Source organism: Taudactylus pleione, unplaced genomic scaffold (genome assembly GCF_031769625.1).
Source record: "Taudactylus pleione unplaced genomic scaffold, aTauple2 ptg000162l, whole genome shotgun sequence".
Classification (NCBI taxonomy): Eukaryota; Metazoa; Chordata; class Amphibia; order Anura; family Myobatrachidae; genus Taudactylus; species Taudactylus pleione.
Genome location: NW_028284564.1, coordinates 1597648 through 1614413, shown reverse-complemented (window position 1 = coordinate 1614413; position 16766 = coordinate 1597648). Strand labels below are relative to the sequence as shown.

The 16766-nt window shown below is 45.2% G+C and overlaps 1 protein-coding gene across 1 annotated transcript in view; it reads right to left on the bottom strand.

Annotated features, from left to right (window-relative positions):
* Positions 1-16766, bottom strand: part of PRR16 (proline rich 16) — a 393045-nt gene that overhangs the window by 192448 nt on the left and 183831 nt on the right. The window lies entirely within an intron of this gene.

Sequence of the window (16766 nt, the reverse complement as noted above, 5' to 3'; positions counted from 1 at the left end):
ATTAGCTACAACAAACGATTATTAGCTGCTTGCATTGTGTGGCTCAAAATAGAAACATCAATCCTAACATCAGTAACATTCGATAGTATCGATTGTACTCTGGGGCTTGAGAGAGCACGTACCCAACCTCAAGCTGTACGATCAGCCAGGCCTCTAACCTGCTCGTAGAGTGACGCTTTACTACTTCTGGCCTTCTATGTCGGTCGTAGCAGGTAAATTATGTACGCCCCTAAAACGCCCTGAAAACGGTGAGGAACGCCTGCGTTTTCAGACCACCACCCCCGTCAACACCCACAAACGGCCTTTCATGTCAATCAACTCTCGGAAGCCACTTCCTGCTCGTAAGCCATACGATCTACAGCATTTTGGATCGCAAGTTCTCGTACGCACATGCGCACAACTAACCATACGCATGCATGGTTTGGAAACATCGGATGCGTACGACCGAGCGGCCGCTTACGACCGACTCTGAATGAGGTCCCAATGTCTTTTCCTATTTAACAAGCCAAGCAGCTGGTTCACCAGCTACCTCTGGAGATTGCTTCCCTGTGTGTAAATGAAAAACTGATACATTGCGCTTGTTAGATCCAAAAGAAGGGTCTGCTCAGCACTGTAGCCCGCTCCCTCAGTTGCCGCATCGTTCCACCTCTCTTCTGCTAGCTGCCTACCCTCCCTTATGTCCATGCGCCCCCTGTAAATATCAAATGCTGCCAAAATCTGTGGGACCACATAGATGTGTCCTGCTACACCTTTGCTGCGTACACAGCAAATAGCGCCCCGCAAGGCTAGAGGCATGCGCCCGCGAGCGGATACGCGCATTGCATTCGCCGCCGCCATAGGAATGCATGGTGCGATCGCAGTGTGCGCCATAGCTTAGTGTATGTTGCTGCGGGTAATCGCATGGCGAGATGCTTGCGTAAGTTTGTAGCGTGATCGGCAAAGATGTAGCAGGACACATCTGGATGTGCTGTCCTCTGCCTATTGCAGCAACGTGCTGCCAACAGGTTGTTACTAATTTACACAACAGTTGCTACGAGTTCTGCCTCAGTGTTTGCTGTCTGTGATCGTGTGGCTCTGCCCCACCTCCACACTGCTTCTAATGGGCACTGCTTGTAGAAGAAGGCAAGTGATCACAGGCACAACCTACTCCAGACCCATCATTTGTCTGGTCTCACCCGCTGTTCCCCTACCCAGCACTGACTGCCTCTTCCACTTTATATGTGTCAATTCAATTAGGGGTGAATTGCTGGTGATGCCCCTCCAATGTGCCGTTACAATGATTTTGAAACGCTAGCAGTGGCACCCCCAAATCACCCTGATGTCTCCCTAAAATTGCATATGTTTATTCACCATAAGGGTATGTACAAAAATATGCAATCTCTTATTTGTGCATTAGACTGCAGCATACTTGCCTACTCTCCCGGGACTGTCGGGAGCCTCCCGAAAATCGGGTGCCGCTCCCGACACCCCGCAAGACTAGGCAAGTCCCCCGGAATAGATGCCGGCGCCCCGCTAACCCCCGCGCCAGCCGCAAAAGTGGGCGGTGTGGGGGTGTGATGACGCGATTCAGCGCGAATCGCGTCATTGTAGCCCCGCCCACTGCCTTATAATGCCAGTAATATTGGCATTATAAAGCGGGGGGCGGGGCCACTATGACGCGATCGCGTCGGCACGCCCCCGCTCCGCCTCTTTGACCCGCCCACATCCTCCCTGCTGGACGGACCTGCCAGCCCCCTCCCGGATTCCCCTGCCGAGATGTCGGCAAGTATGGACTGCAGGCATCAACCATAATTGAATTTTCCCATGTTTGTTTGTGTCTGTGGGGTCTATGTACTAAGCACTGATAAGTGACAGAGTGAAAAGTGATAAGAAAGTGATAACATGCCAGCCAATCAGCTTCCAACTGTCATCTCACAGGCTGTGTTGAAAAATTACAGTTGGGAGCTGATTGGCTGGGACTTATCACAGACTTATCACTTTTCACTCTGTCACTTATCACTGCTTAGTACATAGACCCCAAAGTCTCTTAAAGGTCAAGTTATCCGCACCATGCCTTGCAGCACATATTGTTATGCTTAAACTGAGATATGTAAATTTTTTGTACAGGGGATACCCCAAAAGAAATTTTCAGCCCTGTGCTCCACTTGGTCTAGATGCGGTACTGAGCGAGTACAAAGGTGGGACACATATTGGGGGTCAGGACTGTTGGGACTGATTTGTTTAAAGCAATGGGTTAAAAAAATCATTACAGACACTGAACAGGGGAAGAATCGACTGGTGAGGAGCCAGGTAATTGGCCAGTGACAGTGAAGGCAGCAGAAAGGACAGGGAGAAGGCAGGGAGACTGGAGTCTTTGCTGCTTTTCTCCCTTCAGGAGGTTCTTTATGCTATCCTGAGATGGTTTAATAAATATCCCACAAAGTTCGAAACTGTGCTCACTAGAGGGGAGATGTATCAAACATTGGAGAGAGACAAAGTGAAGTACTTGCCCAAAAACAACCAATCCACTTCTCTCATTTTAAAGACTGTGCTAGAAAAATGACAGTTGGATTGCTGTGAATACCTCATCTCTCCAAGAATTGATACATCTCTCCCTATGTCACATTCATTTAATTTGTCTTTTTATTGATATTTCTTTATCATAAATGTATTTAAAAAAATGTAATATGCACCAGCTTCTGGCAAACAAACAAAAGACAGAAAAACAAACCGTGAAATATACAAGTCAGTGTATTTAATTGGAAGACAATTAAATGTACAAATTAACAAAGCATCCATATACATATTTCTGCTAATTACTTTTCATGTGGAATTCATTTTCTCCCAGTGCCTGGGGGATTAATGTAAACATTTGTGTTGGTTAGCAATTCTTCTACTTAAAGACAGAACACAAATTATAATTCACTTGAAAGTTTATTTGTCTTCATTTGAAATGCCTGCGCAGTGTCACAATAAGCATTAATTAACTGAAAACTACTAATTTCCAAACCAGTTCACAGAATATGGTGGTTTATTTCTGGCTCATCACACCCACTAAACGTGTCCAAATCGGAGAGAGACAAAAATCTGCAGCGAAAGCCACCTGGGCTCTTCCAAATGCTATTTGTGTAATCCTTTAATAACATATGCAGAACGTCGTGACAACATGTATACTGTAAACACCTGAGCAATTATTTTAAGAAAAACATTATTTTCAATGACTAATGCAAAACAAATGAATGTGTGAAAAACTTCAAGATAAATATACAGTTTCATATCATCCAATGTAACCCATTAACACAAGTGCACAATGGCAAGTATCCATGCTTTCAAGCTGCAGTAACCTGTGCTGAAATAATTCATTGGTGTCTTAATAATACTGTCAACACTGATTAAGGCCCTCATTCAGAGCCACTCGCTAGCGGCAGTACGCTCGTTCCGAGCGATGTTCGCACATCTGCGCATGCGTACGGATCGTTATACGCATGCGCGAACCAGTCAGTGCGGCCGAAATTCATGTGCTCGCAATATAGCGAATGCCTGCTATTTTGAGTGACAGAATGAGGCGTATGTGGGTGGTAACAGGGGAAGGTGCTTGAAAATGGGGAGTGGAGATCCGAACGCAGGCGTGCTTAAAGGTCAAAACGGGCGTTTTATGGGTGTGCATAATTAATACAGCAGCGTCATTGACCACGTCACTGGGTTATTTTATAGTCAGAACTGCTCGCAAGATTGTGGTAGCAAAAACCAACCACAAGAATAGCGAGCAGTTCATACGCTGGTCGATGTACTCAATTAATCTAATAAATAGCGGACATGACGTATGGTGCGTGCGGCCAGGGGGCGTTTTTAACAAATAAACGAGCGTATGTTTTGCTCGCTCATTCAGACTTAGAGGTGTGAACAGACTGCAATTTGCGAACTGATCATTTGAATAGCCACCCCTTGTTTTTGAACGAACGACCGCAAATAGCGAACGGCTCTGAATCAGGCCCTAAGTCATTAAGGTCAAGTTACTGCAATTTTAATAGAAGCAGCAAGAACTGAACCACACCACTATGCACTGGGCAAAATGGGCCTTGCTGAAAAGTATTAACATTTTATTTTGATGTAAGTTGCTTCATGGTCCAGATAATCTTATTTATTATCCACAAGGATTCCGTAGCGCTGTACATAGGCATTAAACATACAGGACTACGTGGTACAAAGGGGAACAATATAGAAAGATAAAGCCATTTATTATCTCCTGGGTTCACCTTAAACGAAAATAAACCCCCAAAAAACAGCCCTCAAAATATGTGCTATGTTGTGTAAAATATAAATAAACTTTTAAACATATTTAAATGTAAAACTGCACAATTATATTTGTTTAGCTACTTGCCTGGCGTGGTCGCATCTGATGAGACCATGTCAGAGACGCCAACTGGCGGCTGTTGGAAGCTACTGTAGTCTAGCTGCAGATCCTGCCATGACCTCCTTGCAAGTCTAGGGAAGTGTGGCGAATTCCCTACTGTCCTTACCAGTGAAGATAAACCGATTCACATCACGTTGCAAGCATAGGGCCTGATTCATTACCGATCGCAACTGCGATTACGCACGCAGATGGCCGATTGTTGCGTCCCGTGCATGCGTATGCATCGCAGTGCGCGATGGTCTCACTGCGATCGGACCCCGATCGCAGTGACCATGCAGACCCATCACAGAGTGATTGACAGGAAATGAGCGTTTGGGGTGACGATGGTGGCTGGTCGGAGAAACACAGGCGTGCCAGTACGTTTGAACGCCGTTACAGGTGCGTGCATAAATTAGCCACTGTGATTCCCTACACAGCTTGGGCTTTCACTGTGTGCAATGAGGTTAGCAAATTCTGAGTAAGGTCAGGCCTTGTGCAACTGTGCGTGAGCCTACAATGGTATTCCATGTTACCAATGGTTTTGCTAAGTATTACGGATGTGAGTAAGGGGATGTGGGCATTCTCAAGTTAGGCTGCGACGGCATTGCAACTGCAAACATTAGCATATGGCGCAGTGGACCAGTGTACGTAATCGCAGCTGCGATCGCAATAGAGATCTGTAATGAATCAGGCCCACTGTCTGTGACAAGTAGTAAATACGTTAATGGCTGCAGGTGCTGAGCATTTTGCTGCATCTGACAGACAGTTCTGGCTGTGCTAGCATGGTTTGGAGGTCTCATATAGTTTTGGATGTTTAATATAAAGAATATGTTTCTTCTGCTTTGACACTGATACAGCGTTACTGGGCATAACAAATAGTACTAGTAATAAAGATTTTTCTATAGCCGTTTATCGCAAAGATAGTAAATCTTCTATCACTGTAACTTACTAATAACATTTTGCAGGGAACAGCCAAGCGATGTCCAGTTCCCGCATGATGATGATGGCAGCGGTAAGGATTAATTACACTTCATTAGACTAGTGTCAATACATACACAGGGGACTGGAGGCCGACCCATTGCAACTTTCGTCAAAAATAAAAAATGAAAAAAAAAAAGTTGAAAATAATAATTTTCATAAAAGTAATAATATAAAATAGCTTTCTAGTGAGAAAGAAGAGCAATAGTGTGGTATTGTATAAAATAAATCACATGCCAAATTTACTGTAAAACAACAACTTGCTTGTCACCTTAAATCAACTTCTTCCACACTTTTTCTTCCACATGTCCACTTTAAATTTGTGAATATACATAAAAACCAAAAAAATAACAACAAAAAACAAACTTTCTACACAACGCACACCTACTGCGTCTTTATTTACCTGCTACCATGTTCAACAAATAGAGCAGACAGGAGATATAGGGGCCGATTTATCATATCCCTCATCTTAAATGCAGTGTTCATGTGATAATAAAAAAATAAATTTGCAACGTGAAAATGTTAATTTTCACATAAATGTGCACGGACATCCATTGTTCAGGTACACCTGTCATTTTTTTTCTTTTGTACTTTTTATTCATTTGAATTGCAGAATGTGTTTGGTGATTACCACTTATTATATGTATATTATATTTATTATTGTTTTTTGGGGAATTTATTTGGGTTGGATTGTCATCACGGAACACTGGGCCTGATTCAGAGCCGGACGCTCTGACCAGAGCGCTCACTCTGAATCAGTGCCCTCCTACCTAAAAATGGAGCGGCCTCCTGGCCGCTCGCATAGCTGTGGGTGACCACCCACAGCATATGCGAGCGTCCAAAAAGATGGTCGCGATGGTCAAGACCATCGCGACCATCGGGCTTGCGACGAGTCCCTGCGGTAGGGTCTCGTGGCCGCAAGCCCTGGAGTGATTTTGGCTCTATCAGAGCCAAAATCACTCCCATTGACATCACTAGTGATGTCAGTGGGGCCGGACCCAGATGGTAGGCGTTCCCATGGAACGCCTCCGTCTGGCAGCCACGCCCCCGGTACGCCCACCAAAGGGGGCGTGCTGTCAGTCACCATCGACAGCACGCCCCCTTTGGTGCAAGACCCGGAGCGACAGCTTGGCTGACCCTCGCGCATGCGCACGACGGAGCTCCCTCCGTCGTGCGCATGCGCATTGGGGCAACATCGACCCGCTTGCGAGCGTCCTGCGCTCGCGAGTGGGTCTGAATGACCCCCACTGGCATTTTCTAAAGAAAAGAGATCAAAGAGATTTTATTGACTTCAGTAATTTGTAGGTCCACCACGTGCAGTGATTACTGCAGACACCCTTCTTGGCAAACTGTCCACAAGTTCCTGGACAGCAGCAGGTGGTACGTTTTGCCATTCCGCCTTAAGCCCAGTGACCACCTGTGACACTGAATTCATCCCAGAGGTTCTCAATGGGGATAGACCTGGACAATGAGCTGGCCAGTCCATCCGGGTTACCAAATTTTCTGTACACCAGTCCTGCGTCACCCTGAAAACATGACAGGTGTCATTGTCATACAAATATTTGTTGTTTCCATAGAACTTTTAGTTCTACGAAGTGTTCTTGTCGAAACTACCACAATAGTGGCCATTTTTAACTCGTGTACAATGGTATGCATTTTGCTTGTGCAGGGGTGTCCAATCACTTTTGTCTACATAGTGTATGTCACGGCCAGGGTTTCTCGGCATGGTAGTCACCGGGTATTACCTGTGAGGTCGTTATGGAGGGGGGTCTCTGGCAGCGGTGCTGGTGTTTGGCGAGGGGCATTGGCTGCGCGTGGTTCTGTGTGGGCACATTGTCACTAGGCCTGGTGAGGTCTGGCGGTGTTTCCGTTCCATTGGCATGGGCACCACCATCTTGCCTGCGGCCATGTGATTCCAGCTGTCCAATCCTGGTAGGTCATGTGCTCATTCCAGCCAGTCACAGCGCGGCACTGAGTATTTAGGAAGGTCCAGAGCCTTCCTTCCTTTGCCAGTGCAACGTGTTTCTCAGCTGCGGCTGAGAGAGAGTACCTGCGCCTTACCTGCCTGCTTGTTTACGCTACTTGACTGAACCTTGCCTACTCCAACCTGCTGGACTTACCCTGCACCCTCCATATACCTTTTCACCTGCCTGAGTACCTGAACCTGCTGTTTCCCTGCACCTTGCCTCCCTTCACTCCCAGTTGGACTTCATCACCATACCTGCATTCATTACAGCTCATCATACCTGCATTCGTTACAGCTCACCATACCTGCATTCAGTTACAGCTCATCATACCTGCATTATGTTACAGCTCACCATACTTGTATACTGGACTGTTCCTGTCTGTCACTATCTGGACATTCTCCCATTAACCCCCACTACAGTTATCAAGTGCACTTTAGTGCTATACCTGGACTTTTTCATTTACCATTCCCATGTCTTCTAAGTCACTTATTAAAAACCCCACTTTTCATTTAAGTCTGCTTCTGTGTCTACTCCTATCACGACCCCGGGTCCACAACAAAATCAGAACCTCACAGTTTGCACTGGCCCCATGGATCCGGCCACGGAACAAGAGTCTGGAGTGGATTCATTTCACTGTATTGCTTCGTTTAGAAAACCTGGAAGCTATGCAACATCAGATGGCCCAGTTCCTACAGGAGATGTCTAAATGCCAAGATAATCCACAAACCTCGTTAATCACCCCTGGGGTATCAGCAACTACACCTCCTCCTGTGTCTGGTAATAGAGGGACCAGGGTATCCCCTCGTCTACATCTTCCCATGCCAAGCAAATTTGACAGCAATCCTAAGCTATGTCGTGGCTTTTTAAATCAGTGTGACATACACTTTACATTACTGATAACTTCCCCACCGCTACAACTAAAGTGGCATACATCGTGTCTTTGTTGACTGGCTCACCTTTGGATTGGGCCTCCCCACTCTGGGAGCGTTCAGACTCGCTGCTGGATAACTATACAGACTTTGTATCTTCATTCAGGAGGATTTTCGATGAACCTTGACGCACAGTTGCAGCATCATCCAACATCATGACCCTGAGACAAGGAACTCATCCTGTCAGCCAATATGCCATACAGTTTCAAATCTTGGCATCAGAGCTTAAGTGGAATGAGGAGGTCCTCACCTCAGCCTTTTGGTATGGCCTTTCCGACCGATTAAAAGATGATCTGATTACCCGTGAGCTTCCCTCCAATTTAAATGATATGATCTCACTCTGCAACAAAATTGACCTACGCTTCAGAGAATGTCAGGCTGAAAAGCACAGAACTGACCGGCAAAGGTAATTTACGTCATCCATCCACCCCATCCACCTACAGATGAGGAGCCTATGCAGGTGAACCAAACCCATCCTCCAAAGAAGAACATCAGAGAAGGATGCTAAAAAACCTCTGTCTGCACTGCGGAGATTCGGGTCACCTGTTGGCCTCCTGCTCCCGCAAGTCGGGAAATGCCCATTTCTAACTGACCTTGGGGACATCAAGTTAGGAGTTATTTGCCCTTCCCCAAATGCTAAAGATTTCAAGATTTCCTTAGCTTTGGATCTCAAGCCCAACCCTGTCTTCGTCTCTGCTCTATTAGACTCTGGAGCAGCCGGAAACTTCATGACTTCCAGCCTAGTTGATAAACTACAGATTCCTTGTTCATCTCTCAAGCAAGCAATTTCCCTGACTTCTGTAGATGGACATCCTCTAGCTAAAGGAGTGGTCACCATGGAAACTCAACCAGTATTAGTTCGTGTTGGGGCACTCCACTCCGAGTCTTTAAAGTTCTTAGTGATACCAAAGGCTTCTCGAGAAATCATTTTAGGACTACCCTGGTTACGTCAGCATAATCCCAGGATAGACTGGTGTTCAATGCAGATTCTTTCATGGGGAACTGACTGTCAGAAATCCTGTTTTCCCAAAATACGACCTGTAAGAAAGACAGCTTTGCTAACATCTCCAGCTATTCCCAAGGAGTACCAGATGTTCTCTGATGTTTTTTCCGAGCAACAGGTGAACGTCTTAACTCCCCACAGAGAATGGGACTGTCCTATCGAGCTGCTGCCTGACAGGATGCCACCCCGTGGTCGCACCTATCCTCTATCCGTGCCTGAGACTCAAGCCATGTCTGAGTACAACCAGGAAAACCTAGCAAAGGGGTTTATACGTCCTTACACCTCTCCCGCTGGAGTCGGCTTCTTTTTCGTTGGTAAGAAAGATGGAGGCCTAAGACCTTGAATAGATTACCGGGGCCTCAATGATATAACGATTAAGAATCGATATCCTCTTCCCCTGATCACAGAGTTGTTTGACAGAGTTAAAGGGTCCATCAAATTCTCAAAGCTGGATCTGAGAGGGGCTTATAATGTCATCCGCATTCGTGCTGGCGATGAATGGAAGACTGCCTTTAATACCAGAGATGGACACTTTGAATACCTTGTGATGCACTTTGGGTTGTACAATGCCCTTGCCATGTTTCAGGGCTTTGTTAATGAGATTTTCCGGGACCTGTTGTACGTCTCGGTTGTAGTTTACCTGGATGATATATTGATTTTTTCGTCTTCTGTAACAAAACATCATGACCATGTGAAGGAAGTATTGTCCCGTCTGAGAAAGAACCACCTTTACTGTAAACAGGAGAAATGTGTCTTTGGGATTCCCAGTGTGCCATTCCTTGGTTACGTCATCTCTGGCTCCAGTCTAGAAATGGACCCCAACAAAGTGCAGGCGATTTTGGATTGGTCCCGTCCTCAAACTTTGAAAGCCATCCAGAGTTTGCATGGGTTCGCCAACTACTATAGATGTTTTATTAAAGGATTTTCATCATTATAGGTTCCCATTACCGCGTTGACCCGAAAAGACTCTAACCCTGTCCTATGGTCATCTGAGGCAGAGACTGCCTTCCAGCTTTTAAAACAGGCGTTTATTTCAGCTCCAGTCTTACAGCAACCAGATCTGGATAGGCCGTTTCTAGTGGAAGTGGATGCATCATCAGAGGCATTGGGTGCAGTTCTTTCCCAGCGTTATGACGATAATCGAGTTCATCCCTGTGGTTTTTTCTCCAAGAAATTTTCTCCTGCCGAAAGAAATTATGCCATTGGTGAGCAAGAACTTTTAGCAGTAAAGTTAGCATTAAAAGAATGGAGATACCTGCTGGAAGGGGCCAAGTTTCCCTTCACTGTCTTCTTGGACCATAGAAATCTTCTCTTCCTCAAGAATCTTCAGTGCATGAGTCCTCGTTTGGACCGATGGGCAAAATTTTTTGCTTGGTTCACCATGACCTTCCGGTCTGGAGCCCTTACTAAAAAGGCAGGTGCCCTGTCCAGATCTTTCCTCTGTGATGACAAATCAGAGAATCAACAAAATACCCCTGTTTTGGAGTCAAGAGTCTTCGCCACCTTACAGTTACAGCCCCCTACTGGGAAGTCCTTTGTGGCCCAGGATTTAAGGAAGCAGCTCCTCCTCTGGGCTCATTCCTCTCGCTTTGCAGGTCACAGGTACCCGGAAGACCTTGGAATTTTTAAAGAGAGGCTATTGGTGGCCATCCATGAAAGTAGACGTGTCGGAATTTATTTCTTCATGTTCTTCGTGTGCCCAGCATAAATCTTCATGTCAGGCACCGGCTGGTGAGTTGTTGCCACTTCCTATTCCATCACGTCCATGGACGCATCACTGCATGGACTTCATCACGGATCTGCCGAATTCTCAAGGGTTCATTACCATCTGGGTAGTAGTAGACCGATTCTCTAAAATGGTCCATTACATACAACTAAAAAAATTGCCTTCTGCTCCTAACTTGGCTCACTTGTTCGTTCAACATATTTTCAATCTCCATGGTCTTCCTGCTGAGATAGTCTCTGACCGTGGTGTTCAGTTCACAGCAAAATTTTGGAGAGCCTTATGTTCTGTATTGCAAGTAAAGCTAAATTTTTCTACGACTTATCACCCACAAAGCAACGGTTCCACTGAGAGGGTTAATCAAGACCTTGAGACCTTCCTGAGGATTTTTATGACATCTTCCCAAGATAATTGGTCTGTATTGCTGCCATGGGCTGAATTTGCACATAATGCCTCCTACCACTTTTCCACAAACCAAACACCATTCCAAGTGGTCTGCGGCCTTCATCCTCGGGTTCCTGAATTTCAAAGCCTGCCCGTCTTTGATGTCCCAGCTGTAGAAGACACTGTACGGAGATTTGCATCAATATGGACTCAAGTTCGTACTGACCTGGAGAAGGCGTCCTCCCGTTACAAATTTCAAGCTGATAAAAAGTGTAGGAAAGTACCAACTATGCAAGTTGGAGACCAGGTCTGGTTGTCCTCCCGGAACCTACGACTTAAGAGTACCATCTATGAAATTTGCTCCATGTTTCATCGGGCCCTTCTCTATCATAGAAATCATTAACCCCATGGCTTATTGCCTTCAGCTACCCCCTAATCTGAAAATTCCCAATTCCTTCCATATCTCCCTGTTGAAACCCCTGGTGCTAAACAAATTCCACAGAGTCCTGCCTGCTTCTCCCCGTGTCCAGACTGAAAGGGGCATAGAGTTTGAGGTCTCCCAGGTCTCGTATTGCCGTCTCCGCAGAGGACATTTGCAGTACCTACTGGACTGAAGGGGCTACAGCCCAGAGGAACTTTGTTGGACCAATGACCGAGATATCCATGCTCCTGCACTCATCAAGAGGTTCCATGCTGCCCATCCGAAGAAGCCTGGTGAGTGTCCTGAGGCCACCCATAAGGGGGGGGTACTGTCACAGCCAGGGTTTCTCGGCATGGTAGTCACCGGGTATTACCCATAAGGTCGTTATGGTGGGGGGTCTCTGGCAGCGGTGCTGGTGTTTGGCAAGGGGCATTGGCTGCGCATGGTTCTGTGCGGGCACATTGTGACTAGGCCTGGTGAGGTCTGGTGTTGTTTCCGTTCCGTTGGCATGGGCGCCACCATCTTGCCTGCGGCCATGTGATTCCAGCTGTCCAATCCTGGTAGGTCATGTGCTCATTCCAGCCAGTCACAGCGCGGCACTGAGTATTAAGGAAGGTCCAGAGCCTTCCTTCCTTTGCCAGTGCAAAGTGTTTCTCAGCTGCGGCTGAGAGAGAGAGTACCTGTGCCTTACCTGCCTGCTTGTTTACGCTACTAACCTGAACCTTGCCTACTCCAACCTGCTGGACTTACCCTGCACCCTCCATATACTTTTTCACCTGCCTGAGTACCTGAACCTGCTGTTTCCCTGCACCTTGCCTCCCTTCACTCCCAGTTGGACTTCATCACCATACCTGCACTCGTTACAGCTCATCATACCTGTATTTGTTACAGCTCATCATACCTGCATTCAGTTACAGCTCATCATACCTGCATTCTGTTACAGCTCACCATACTTGTATACTGGACTGTTCCTGTCTGTCACTATCTGGACATTCTCCCATTAACCCCCACTACAGTTATCAAGTGCACTTTAGTGCTATACTTGGACTTTTTCATTTACCATTCCCATGTCTTCTAAGTCACTTATTAAAAACCCCACTTTTTCATTTAAGTCTGCTTCTGTGTCTGCTCCTCTCACCACCCCGGGTCCACAACAAAATCAGAACCTCACTGTGTACTTTCAATAATTGATTACCTTTTTTTAAGATTTGTTTTTAATGAAGCAAAGAACAGTTTACAAAAAAAAGTTTGACCAGCAAAACATAGGCAAACATCTCTAACAAGAAGCGAAGCTAAACTTACATTGAGAAAGATGTTGAATTAAAGTGCCATAGAAAATAAGAATACATTAAATCGATTACTTTTTTGAAGACTGACTTCTCTGTGACAATCCAGATTGCTGGTGAGGAATATAGCGCTGAATTACAACATTGAATTCCATGCAACAGGAATAATAATCTGACCTTCCACAGTAAATATATATTATGGCTTTCTGAATCCACCGAAGATTGCTTGGTTCATTATGCTGCTTCTAAGTCATGCAATGCTGTCATGCATTCAAGTAATTAGAAAATTAAAAGAATGGATAAGGAACATGTAATGGTATATTTCTCTGCATCTGCCCTATTATTTTCAAACCCTCTCTAGATTCCAATTCCTTGGACATGATTCAGGCCAGGGTCTGAAGATAAACATGAGAGGAGGAACACATCAGTCCTGGGAAACTAATCTATGTGAACGGCTCATTTTTCCTACATTTGATAAATTATTTCTTACAGTTTGTTTGTAGTATTGTTGGAATTTTCATTGATTTTTATTTTACTGTTTAGGTCTACCAGGTTTAGGAACAGTATATACTTTGTTCTAGACTCAATAGTTAATATATAGTCAGGATAGTTGGCCTTGATTTAGAATGATAATTCTTTTTAGAACTCCTGGGGTGACTGTTGTTGTTGCAGGGATTTATGTTGAAAAAAAAATATCATCGTATTTGATGATTTCCCTGTAATTTACTGTGGTGTAAGGTTATCGTTGTCTTCAATTTCATAACCCAGTTATAGATTGCAATGTGGGACCTATCTTTAAATTCAGTTCATTTTGCCAGATGATTGTATTATTTATTGTGTACAAACTACTTCTCTGTCCTTAGAAGGTTTGACAGACCATTATTAAGGCTTCTCTGATGTTTTAGTCAGAAGTCTGCAGATAAGTTTCTATCACATAAATTGTATGAGCATACTATATATTAAATTTTTGGAACCATATGCTCTAAAGGCAAAGTACAGAATATGCCATTTAAATAGCAGAAATCCAAGCTATAAAAAGGAATATACTGAATACCTTTTCTAAAAAGAGATTGTTAGGGCCTCTACATCTGGGAGCTGGATTCTTATTTTGCTGCCAAGAAAGATAGGTGGCTCGGGTCTTTCTATTGACTACTGAAGTTTAAATTAAATCATTACCAAGAATAAATATCCTTGTCCACAAATATAAAACTTGTTGTTTTCAAAATTAATGTTAAGTTTGCATAGAACTTTACATACATCAGACAATGAGACAATAACATAGAATAACATAGAATAGTATGGAAGATGGTCCTCAATACTAGAGATAGGCATACTTACTTATACTAGTGGGATTATGTAATGCTCCGGATGTCTTTTACTACTTTGTTATTGACCTTTCGAGACTATCGTTGGTATCTTAATGACATTGTGATCTTGAAGCGAATGTAAATGAAAGGAAATGTATGTTCTAAAGAAGGCCTGCATATATGAACTGTAGCAAGGTTCATGCTACATAAAGCATTATAACCTGGGTTCAGCCTAGGAATATAAAGTCTGTACAGAGATTCTTAGGCTTTGACAATTACTAAAGGCAATTCAGCTAAATTTGGTACTGCCCCTGTTGTGTCTTTTATTAAATTAATTTGTGTTCTTGGTGCATCCATTCAATCACAGCTGTTTGTTGTTAGTTAAATAAGCTATCACATAAGGAGTAGAGATGTGCGCCGACCCCCGTTTTTTTGTTTTGGATTTGGGTCAACCCTGGTTTTGGATCTGGATTGGTTTTGCCAAAACCTCATCTCCGTGTTTTGTTTTCGTGTTTTGGTTTTGGATCTGGATTTTTTCTTAAAAAATCATAAAAACAGCTAAAATCACATAAAATGGGCCTATTTTTGTTCCTACAGTATAATTAACCTCAATAATATTTATTTCCAGTAATTTCCAATCAATTTTGACCACCTCACAATGTTATTTGCTTCATCTAGTTAAGGCCAAAAGGTTGCATCCAGCTAGCTGGCTGACTAAGCTAATTGACACAGTGGGCAGCACTAACATGTGGCAGTTCAGTTTTTAATTTCCAACACGGATACAGTGGGTTATACAGTGTGGGTTGGATACACCAATAGTGCACTTACTGTGACAGCAGTGTCGGCATAGCAGGGTTGCTGATGGTGTCCTCCTCAGTACATGGATTGGCAGTGCTGCGATGTTGGCAGTGAAGGGTACCGGTGATGACGGCAGTGCGGGGGTGCCAGCGGTGTCTTTAGTGCAGGTTTGCTGGCTGTGTCGGCAGTGCAGGGGTGCCAGCGGTGTCTTAATGCAGGTTTCCTGGCTGTGTTGGCAGTGTGGGGGTGCCAGTGGTGTCTTTAGTGAAGGCTTGCTGGCTATGTCTGCAGTGCGGGGGTGCCAGCGGTGTCTTAGTGCAGGTTTGCTGGCTGTGTCGGCAGTGTGGGGGTGCCAGCGGTGTCTTAGTGCTGGTTTGCTGGCTGTGTCGGCAGTGCCACCGGTGTCTTTAGTGCAGGTTTGCTGGCTGCGTTGGCAGTGCGGGGGTGCCACTGGTGTCCTCACTGCAGGTTTGCTGACTGTGTTGGCAGTGCAGAGGTGCTCTCAATGCAGGGTGCCGGCGGTGTCGGCAGAGCGGGGGTGCCAGCGGTGTCCTCAGTGCAGGTTTGCTGACTGTCGGCAGTGCAGGGGTGCTGGTGGTGTCCTCAGTGTGGGAGTGTCGGCAGTGTGGGGGTCGCTAACGGTGTCCTCAGTACATTGGGGAGCAGTGCAGGAGTGTCGGCAGTGGTGGTGTCAGCAGCGGGGGATGCTGCCAATGGGGGTGCCGGCGGTGTCGGCAGCGGGGGTGCCGGCGGCGGGGGATGATGGGCGCCATCTTCTTTATATTCTTTTGTGCTGTTTTTGGCTGAGAGCCGTGACAGACGGCTCTCTCAGCCAATCAGCGTTAAGCATGCTGAAAACAAAACCTTGAGTCTCGAAAGAGGGGTCACGAGGTTTTGCCTCGGGTCAGGGATCTGGGGCAGGCAGGGAGATCCGAGCTACGCTCGGATTGCCCCGGATCCCCCAAATTCGGGTGGGTTCGGATCTCTTAGATCTGAACCCGCTCATCTCTAATAAGGATCAGTGATGATTTTGCTTTGCTGTTCTCTGATGAAATCACCTATGGGGCAATGAAAAGCATCAGTCTGGGCTTTTTAAAGATTACTTTTTAGTTTATTAAGTATGCTGGATTTTTTAGCCCTTTGAAGTGTGTAATTATTTATGGTACCATCTGGAACATCATTTGGAGGCTTGTGACTGTCAGACTACCGCTGGTTATATGTAAGAAAGTCCTACGTACAGTACCAACAAGGGAGTGACATAATTGCTGGACAATCACATTCCCAGCACCAACCCCACTACAGGGATTATCTTGTATTCCAGCAGTATCTGATGAGAGACTATGGGCCAAATGTAATAGGGTGAGAGTTTAGAAAATGTGAGAGTTTAGCAGTAAACTCTCACATTGGTTGAGTTTTATCTTCAAAATTGGAAAACATCTGAATGCGATTTTAAATCGTGAGTTTTTTAAGTCTAAAAAAACATGCAAGTTCACTCTGTTACTTTGTTTTTTGACTCTATTACATTGGCAAAGTTTAAAAAGTGTCAGAAACTCTCACTTTTCTGAACTCTCACCCTATTACATTTGGCCCTATATGTG